General features: G+C 46.5%; 1 long non-coding RNA gene across 4 annotated transcripts in view; it reads right to left on the reverse strand.

Moving 5' to 3' along the window:
• Nucleotides 1-8285, reverse strand: part of LOC146171921 (uncharacterized) — a 49638-nt gene extending 41353 nt beyond the window's left edge. Inside the window, exons 1-3 of one of the 4 annotated variants that reach the window (XR_014702679.1) lie at nt 7662-7933; nt 6777-6942; nt 1076-4561 (exon numbers count right to left, since the gene is read on the reverse strand). This is a non-coding gene — a long non-coding RNA (uncharacterized LOC146171921). Of the gene's footprint in view, nt 1-1075; nt 4562-6776; nt 6943-7661 lie in introns of those variants that run through there. The other 3 variants (XR_014702683.1, XR_014702682.1, XR_014702680.1) reach the window with 3 other exon arrangements.
• Between the last annotated feature and the right edge of the window lie 287 nt (nt 8286-8572).

The following is an 8572-nucleotide window of genomic DNA, read 5'->3' on the forward strand; positions in this document are numbered from 1 at the left end:
TTATCGTTTTATTTATTTCGGCTGAGGCCGTCATTGCGAGTACGCTGTTGCCAAGTTGGCCCTTGAGGGATGCGACGCCGCGGGCCGCGCCGGCTCGCTAGCTATCACGGAGTCTCCGCTTACGTCATAGCGTGCGTCACTCAACTCCAACTACGTAGTTGGAGGCCACAGTTTGAATTCCACCGGCGGGAACAAGAAAAAACCTCAACTTCTTATTGCAATATCTCAGCAATTATTTGATTTTTTGCTGCCGGATATACGGCGAGTGTCATCAAATGTAGTTTATTAGATTTTCATACCATCTTTGGCTGTCTTTAGAACATAATTTTTTCCATCTCCTCACCTTCAGGTGCATTATCTGCTCTGGTTTAGAGCTCTGCTCTTAGTTTAGTGACGTCACATAAAAACAGAGCCTCATCTGGACGTAGAACTTCTCTATGCGAAGAGTAATTTTTTTGTCATGGGCAGAATGTCCAGGCTCGGGAACCTCTGGGCTTTTCAAAAACATAGCAAAATTATGAATGCTGCTTGTCTTAATCTCAATTATTGAAATGAAATAATTTAAAAAAATCGAATTTTCCAGCGTGTTTACGAGCTTTGCAAGCTCTGCAGACGTATAAAGAAGACCTCGGTGGTCAAAATTTGAGATGAATTCGTTTTCTTTTTTTTTCACACACATAATTTGCTCAAAATTAGATACAGAATAAGTACTGCATTTTGATTTGTGCCAGAACTTTCGAGCCACATATCTTGCAATATACCGGGTGCGCGAGGCATTTGAGGATGCAATGTTGGCTTCAGGCAGAGAATATCTCCAGCAGATATATATATATTTTCACCAAACTGTTTATTTTCACATTACTCAATGAATGTGCCACTTGCAGCAATAACCAATTCAATTCAGCTTTGGAAATGGCTGCATGCACGGATCAGGTGGTTCTTAGAGGTACTGCCCATTGAGTTCGCAGTGGCGACCTTCAGAGTTTTTTGCATTATGTGGTCTTTTGTCGGCTTCTCGATTCAAATCTGGACAACTAGGAGGCCACAAGTTGGGAGTGATGTGGTTATTGGAAGCTGTTGGCCAGCCACTCGTGGGTGACGCAGGCGGTGTGGGCGAGAGCCGAATGTTGCTGAAAGACACATTTTCCTTTCGAAACAGTATCAGTCCAGGCCTTCACAACGGTGGCAAGCACCTCTGCGTACTCGGCAGCATTAACGCGGAGTCCTTCTGCAAAACAGTGCGGCAGCATGACATCACCCTTGTTGCTGACGGCTGCTGACACCATCACAGACAGAATTTTTGTGTGCAATGCTGTCAGCACCTCATTAGCGCTTCAGTAAAGCCATCTTTCATTATGGCAATTAGCTTTTTGGTCTTGATCGAAGTTCTTTTTATCTGAAAGAAAAAAAAGCATTCCAGGCTCTTCAGCTTGCCTAGCAAGCGCTTGGACCAGAGCAGACTATTCTTCCGAGCTTTACCAGAAAAGAATTGCGCCCTCCTCATGAAACAGAAATGGTACCTCACGTCCTTGTGCACAGCAAGCCTGACAGCTGACTCTGCGACATCGAGCTCCTTTGCAATGGCCCGCATTGACTTCTCTGGGTTGTCACTCACGATGACTTGCAGCCTCTGAAGAAAATCAGGTGTTCTGACGACGTCTGACCGCTGAGTGTGCTTTTTCCTTTTCGCCACAGATGCCACGTCACCGTCACAGCACATCAGTTCTGTTCGCACCTTGTTAACGAAAGACTTTGCTACATTCAGAAAGTTGGCAATTTCCAAGTCGCTGTGGCGCGCGGCCAGCGCGATGAGGACTGCATGGTGTTTCATTTCCTGCGTCAACTTGTACGCTTCCATTATTCAACAAACTGCGCAGTATAAATGATAAGGGGTCAACCAACAAGAAGCCGCATGCCTAGATACATATGCTGAGCCTGCTGGTGTCTATGGCGATAAGGAGTAGTAACCTCAAATACCTCATGCACCCAGTGAGCTACGAGACTGCTATAACTGTGCCTAGTGACGGGCAATCAAAGTAGCTTCAACGTCCTCGAGCCTTCCCTCGTGAAGCAAGTGGTCAAATTCATCATTCGCAAAGAACACGCAGTGAGCAAAAAAAAAAAAAAAAAAAAGAGAGAAATTACAGGTTCTCAATTTGTGTTTGAAGTTTTCAGGTGCAAGAAAAAGTAAGCCTGCAGCGATGGTATACTGGCTCCTAATCACAAAAACACCACTTTCGCTGAAAACAAGACTCTTATAAGGTAGAAAAAAGAGAACAGAAATGCAGGCATTGCAGAAATACAGAAATCGCAAATGCATGCACAATGACATGCAAGGGATCCCGGAGGCTGCCTAACATGTATTATTGTTGCATGTTTGAATTGTTAACTTTTGTTTCAAAAATGGCAAAAAGACAGGCTAAATATTGGAAGCAAAAAAAAAATTTGCGCTTGGCAGTGCCACAGGCAGTCAGTTTCGTTTTGGTATGTTTTGGTTCTTTGAAGTCACAGCAGTGTGGAGCAGCAGAGTTTTCCTCTGATGAAGTTCATGCCTCAGTAAGCGCTTCTCTATTGAAAAATCTGGGATGAAATGCACACAGGATTAAGTTACAACTTACTGGGCAGAATAAACCTGCACAGACCCGAGTGGAGCTGGGAAAGAAAAGAAAGGCTGGAAAAAGTAAGATTTAAAATGGCATGGGTGCTTAAGGAAAAAAAAAAAAAAGCGACAAAAAATAAATAAATAAAAAAAAACAGCCTCGTACGGGATTTAATCCTAAGTCCTTTGGAGTTTTAACTGAATGTCTTAGCCATTGCACCACACGAACAGCTGAGACCTCTCGCATTACATTACTTGTGTAGTGCACTTGCATTTTTTACACATATTTTTCACTCACCGCTAAACAATTGCATCCCAAGTGTGCTGAATGCTTTTGCTGGCTGTTGATAGTGTCACCGATGTCTCATATCTATGATAAGCATAGGAGTCTGCCAAACTATCTCGTAATATTTCTATTTCTCTATTTTCTGCTGTCCCAGCGTGCATGCACAGACCTTACTGGCACATCAGTTTGCCATCTGCAGGGCAGCGACACTAGAGTACACCACATAAGGTATTTTTCCCAAGTCTAAATCCCTTGGAAGGAAAAAAGACCTCTTCAACTTCAAATCGAAATATCTGGGCAATAAATGTTTCTTGCTGCCGGACAAGCGACAAAAAAGTCATGAAACACTGCACTATTGGATTCTGGCAACAAAAAAATATTCTGATGGGTCCCATACTGCAGAAAATCTGGCATCCATGAAAAATTATGGGCATGTATCTGGCAAGTGGCAGGAAGGTGACGCAGCACTGCAATGACTGTCCGTCAGGTTGTGTGACAACACAAGGCCACATGATATGACCAAGTCAGCAGGTGCTGCTACACAGGGTGCTTTTCATGGTATCAAGTTAAAAAGGAAAACAAAGAGAACATCGCTTGGAGCAATTACGCGCCACTATTTGTCTCTTGCAGGTGTATCCGTGACAAAGGTTTGTGCATGCAGGGCTACCTGGAATCACTTGAGGCAAATCCTTGAAAGCCTTTGTTATGAAATATTAAAAATTGTGGAGGTTCAGCTCTCTTTGAACCAAGTCAAGAGCATTAGCCATCGGCCGGTGCCGCATTTGTAGCTGCCGCTTCAGTCTTGGCTTGATTCCGCATTTGGTAAGCTCAGCAATAGGCTAGTCTGGCTTCTCGTTCGATGTCTTGGCAACCTGTCTGGCATGGTTGCAGTCTCTGTCACAAGCACAAGTGGATTCCTCTACACCACACTGCCTCCTTTTGTCATACCGCCTGGTGAATTTGCCCAACACTATGCTCGCGGTCTCGACTGCACTTACCCAGAAATGTTTTAAAGCAACGAACAGAATATGGGTGCACAAAACACAGACAACAGAACATGTTGGTGCCGCTGCAAATGAATGAACAACGAAATAGCTATTAGAAATGACAGCAGTGCCTACTCTGCTGGCAGAAATCTTGAGCAAAAATTTCTCATCAATTGGCCCTAATTGGCTATACAAGGCCATGCGACATTTTCCCATGAAAATAGCAGTGACTGAAATTTTTCATACTTTCACAATCATCTTTTAGCAAATAATGACCTCCTTTTGTTTCGCACTACATGCGCCATAGTGTCAGCAAATAAATTGCAATGCTGTTTGTACAGCAAGCGACTGCAGGCAAGGGACACGTCTGGGTGATATTTTTGAGGTAGTCGTGTAAGCAAGTTTCCAGGGCAAAAAAATTATGGCATGTAATTTCTTCCTAACAAAGATTACCAAAGTACTGCCTGCTGAGAACTTATTCTCGGCAAATAATTTCAACAGTATATGGAGCACAGCATGAATTCAGGCAGCCCGAAAACCTGGGCCGGGCTGGAAAATTGCCGTTTTTATGGGCCTGGACCTGGCTCGGGCTTGACATGCAGGCCTGGGCTTGCAGCTTGCAGTGGCGGAACCAGGCCAGGCTGGGTAAAGCTGTGTATGGCTTCTTTTGGAGATGATGGAATTCCAGCACTAAAATCATTCCAGTGGTTTATGAATAAACCACTACTAGTACATATGTTGACAGAGAATGAGAGAAAGCTAATTTGTAAACAGAGTTTAATCAGTGCCCATCTGTGTTTTGTCCAAGTAATTTAGTACGAACATGCCGAGCTGCATTCAATGACACAAGTGAAAAAAGTTAAAAAGAAAAGGCTCAAAACTCGATAGCGAACTGTACTACAATGGAGGTGTTATGAAGTGCTGTGACCTGTCATGCATGACACAGCCCGTTTGCATAAGCACGTCAGGCCGCGGAAAGTCAGCGGCACTTCCGTCCCGTCTAATTCTCGCAAGCGGGGGCGAAAGGAGGAAAGAAAAAGCTGGGAGGAGGACTTCTCCCTCGCGCCTAAATTTTCCCCTCGCACTGCAGCCGCCGACTGCGCTGCGTGGCTTGCTTCGTCCTCGCGTGAACCGCTGCAGCCGTTACGACTCCGCTCGTTTTGAATGCGAGCGAGTTGCGATTTTTCGTCGCGGTTCTTTTACTCTGTGCATCTCATTCCTGCTGGCTCTTCGCCCCTTCGTGAGACGAGAGACTTGTCTGCGTGCACCTCCAGTTCCGTGGACCCATCTCGTCTGCTGATTGTGCTGGCCATTACAGTCGGCGATATCCGCTGTGTTTCGTGTTCAACTTGTTACCTTCATGTACTGTGGAGAGACGTGCGTTTCGAAGAAGACTGTTCTTCCAGGAAGGGTAGTGTAAATTTTTAATCATGCATTTTGGTTATGTATAGCACAGTGACATGTGATTACTTGCATCAAATACCAAACTAGGTAACTAGAACGCAGGTATTTGCTCATGTTTCTACATTGCTTTGATGGTATGGAATGCGTAGAATGAATATGTGCATCATTTATTTAATTTCATATCAACTGTACACATGCTGACAGAAGCAGTGCCGGCAAACTGGGTTCTTTTGTAGTGATAAAGCAAGCGTGCAAGATTACAATGTTAGCGTAGAACACAGAACACTACTGTAAACTGTTAGCTATGTAAAGTGCGTGTGTCTGAGGGATACCTTGTCGCATCTTTTAATTTTCTGTTTCACGTGCAGTTAATAAAAAAGAGAAACGATACCTGCTGTTCTCTGTGCTATTTCTTGCTGCGGTCGGGTACGCTTGCTCGCGAGCGCCTGCGCCCTCGAGAGCGCTATGCTTGTGGTTTTTCTTTCCATCACACTGTTCCTGCCGCGAGCCGGTCGCGCCGTGGCAGAACGATGATGCGGTAGAAAATCCACGGGCAGAGCGTTTTCCCGGGCGCACGTGACCCGCGCTGCTTGAAGCAACCTACCCACACCCCCTTCAGCGCACCGTTTTTTTGGACCAGTCCGCTATACGGCCTCCCCCGTCAAGTCCATTTTTTACGCGCCCCCTCCCGCTATAATCCTATAATGGGGAGTTTGGCGCTAGCGTCTGTAATTCGTGGCCGCTGGGAGGTATAGGGAGTTTCACACCCCTGAGCACGTGCCTACTGAAGTACTCAACACCATCAACTTAGGATTTCTCAGCAATCAGTGAGCAAGAGGGTAGCTTCTAACCTTTGTGTTACCGCTAACGGCTGGACATTTGAAGCCTCATAACAGCCCCTGGACAAGGACCTTCAATTGACTGCTTGGCAGGCAGCCATCTGTTCATAAAAATTCTGACTGTCTGCTTTGCTCCCCCCCCCCCCCCCCCCCCCCCAAAAGAATGTCTCTATGCTACAGTAAATGCTGTAGGATAAAAGCTTATTGCGTTAGGAATCTTTACGTATCCAATAACATATACATGCACAATGAACAGACAATACCGCTTTTCGTCTCCACAGAGATGTGGTAATGTGGCAGTGATTTCTTCAATGAATATGTAAATTTCGTTTTTTTTCTGCCCTTGCCCACACATGTTCCTGGGGCAAAGTTGCCAGGGGCAGTCTTTTTGTAGGTGATTAAGCAAAGAACTTGCACCAAGAGCCAATTGCTTATAAGGAGTCATAGTTAAAATGCCCGTAATCCATACCTTTTAAACGTACATTGTGCTAGATAGCTTTACATCAAATGTCTTATCAAAATATTCTTCACCAAGCCTTTGCTTCTGTCGGTGCTTTAACTGTGCCCTTCTCTACCAAGAATATTTTGCAAGGTTTGTCTCTCATCTTGATTTATTGTTATGTGCTAGTTAAGCAATTTTTAAGGCATCTGCTCAGACTTACTTTGCAGTTTTGGCACGGGCCGTCGTGGAAGCGCAGGCCGGGTCCGGGACATGTAATCATTGCCGATGGGCTTGGAACCATGGGCCCGGGATGGTCTTCAAACGTGGGCCAGGGAAGGGGCTGGAAAATCCAACCCGTGCAGGGCTCTAGTAAGGAGTGTAAGAAACTAAAGGTACAGGAAAAAAAAAATCACACACACATAAGGGGAGTTCAGTAGCGAGTTCATTACTTTGCAGCACCGCTACGTGGTCTCCGTGCTACAATGGAGTTGTCTAAACGGTATTTACGTTATCATTTCTGTTGTCTCAACAGAGCTTATCCTTTTGTCGTACCCGACGCAAACTAGGTAAAATTTCATCAAGGGTACGCAGAATATCATACATATAGCTGCCGCTTTTGGCTGTAAAAGGTTCAGTGCTAGTTTCGAGCTTTTGGTGCTCAATATGTATCACTAGTTTCAAGCTAGTGATGCTCGAGCGATATCATAGGCAAGTATTTCACCCGGATGTGATCAAAACGAACAGCGTATGGAGAAGCTGGGCCAAGAACGAAAAAAGCATAAAATTAGCTTCGTCGCCCTAAGCAGCTAATCACTGACAAGTGCCGTGAGTATCTGGTTGATAGAAGACAAAGCATCAAGCGCCAGTTAGCAGCATCATAAGACAGTGCAGTGCTCGCCTTCAACCGTGCTAAATTGGCGCGTGCTGTAAGTGCATACCTTGGCACAAATCCCTGCAGTATGTGACAAATAAGAGCGGTAAGCGGACAGCATATAATCACGAACATTGTACGCAAATGGGGCAGCTAAAATTTGAACATGGCGGCACCTTCATTGGCATGCTTTGTCTACAACTAAACAAATCTTTTCACAGACCGGGCACTAACCTTTCTGTACCGAAGCCGCAGCAGATGTGCCAGGGTTGTTCATGGCGCGCACACCAGTCAGTTCGATCGCACCCGTCCGTGCCTCGTTTACTACAACAAAAGCCACGGCACCAAACCGCCGCCGCGGCACCGGCGGCAACCTCAGGCAGGGCGGTTGGCGGGCGATGAGCGGTGGCCCGCCGGCACGCCGTGCCCCCAACTAGGGACAATCCGACCTAGGGATTGCTAGGGATTCAGGGCGGCTGTCCAGCAAAAATCCAGGCAACACTGGCATTATTCATGGCGGGTTTTAGCCCCTCCCCTGGCGACGGAGTGCTCCGCACGCGCGTATGGCGCGCAAAATTCGTAAGCGGTCTGGGCACCGCTTGCGGCACCTGTGGAGGGGCGGAGGAAACGATAGGGCATGTGGTCCTAGAGTGCCCCGGTATAACACCGATCTCGGAGGCCTCAGCCCTCCCTGCTGCCCTGGGTTTCGGCCAGACGGAGCGAAGTGTAGTGGAGACCACTAAACGACGCCTGGAATACTGGTGGCGGAATGGGGCGGTGCAACAGAAGAGCATTCCGGCTGTGAACGTGCCAGAGTGAACTAAGTGGTCACGTGGAACAGATATTGTGTGTGTGTGTGTGTGTGTGTGTGTGTGTGTGTGTGTGTGTGTGTGTGTGTGTGTGTGTGTGTGTGTGTGTGTGTGTGTGTTTTGCATTATTATGTTGTTTTTTTTGTTTTTGTTTTTTTTGGCTCCGCCACGCCGACAGGCGGAGGCGACCCGTTAAAAAGGGGACAGGCATCATCACCATCACCGTCAGTTTTAGCCGCTCCCGAATATCGAGGATCGGGCCCCAGGTCGCAACAAGTAGCACACCGGCCCATGATTCTTAGGGTGCGTTCCAATACCCCCTCTATAGTGCCTAGA

Source organism: Amblyomma maculatum, unplaced genomic scaffold, assembly GCF_055883805.1.
Source record: "Amblyomma maculatum isolate TAMU_Amacu unplaced genomic scaffold, ASM5588380v1 scaffold_15, whole genome shotgun sequence".
NCBI lineage: Eukaryota > Metazoa > Arthropoda > Arachnida > Ixodida > Ixodidae > Amblyomma > Amblyomma maculatum.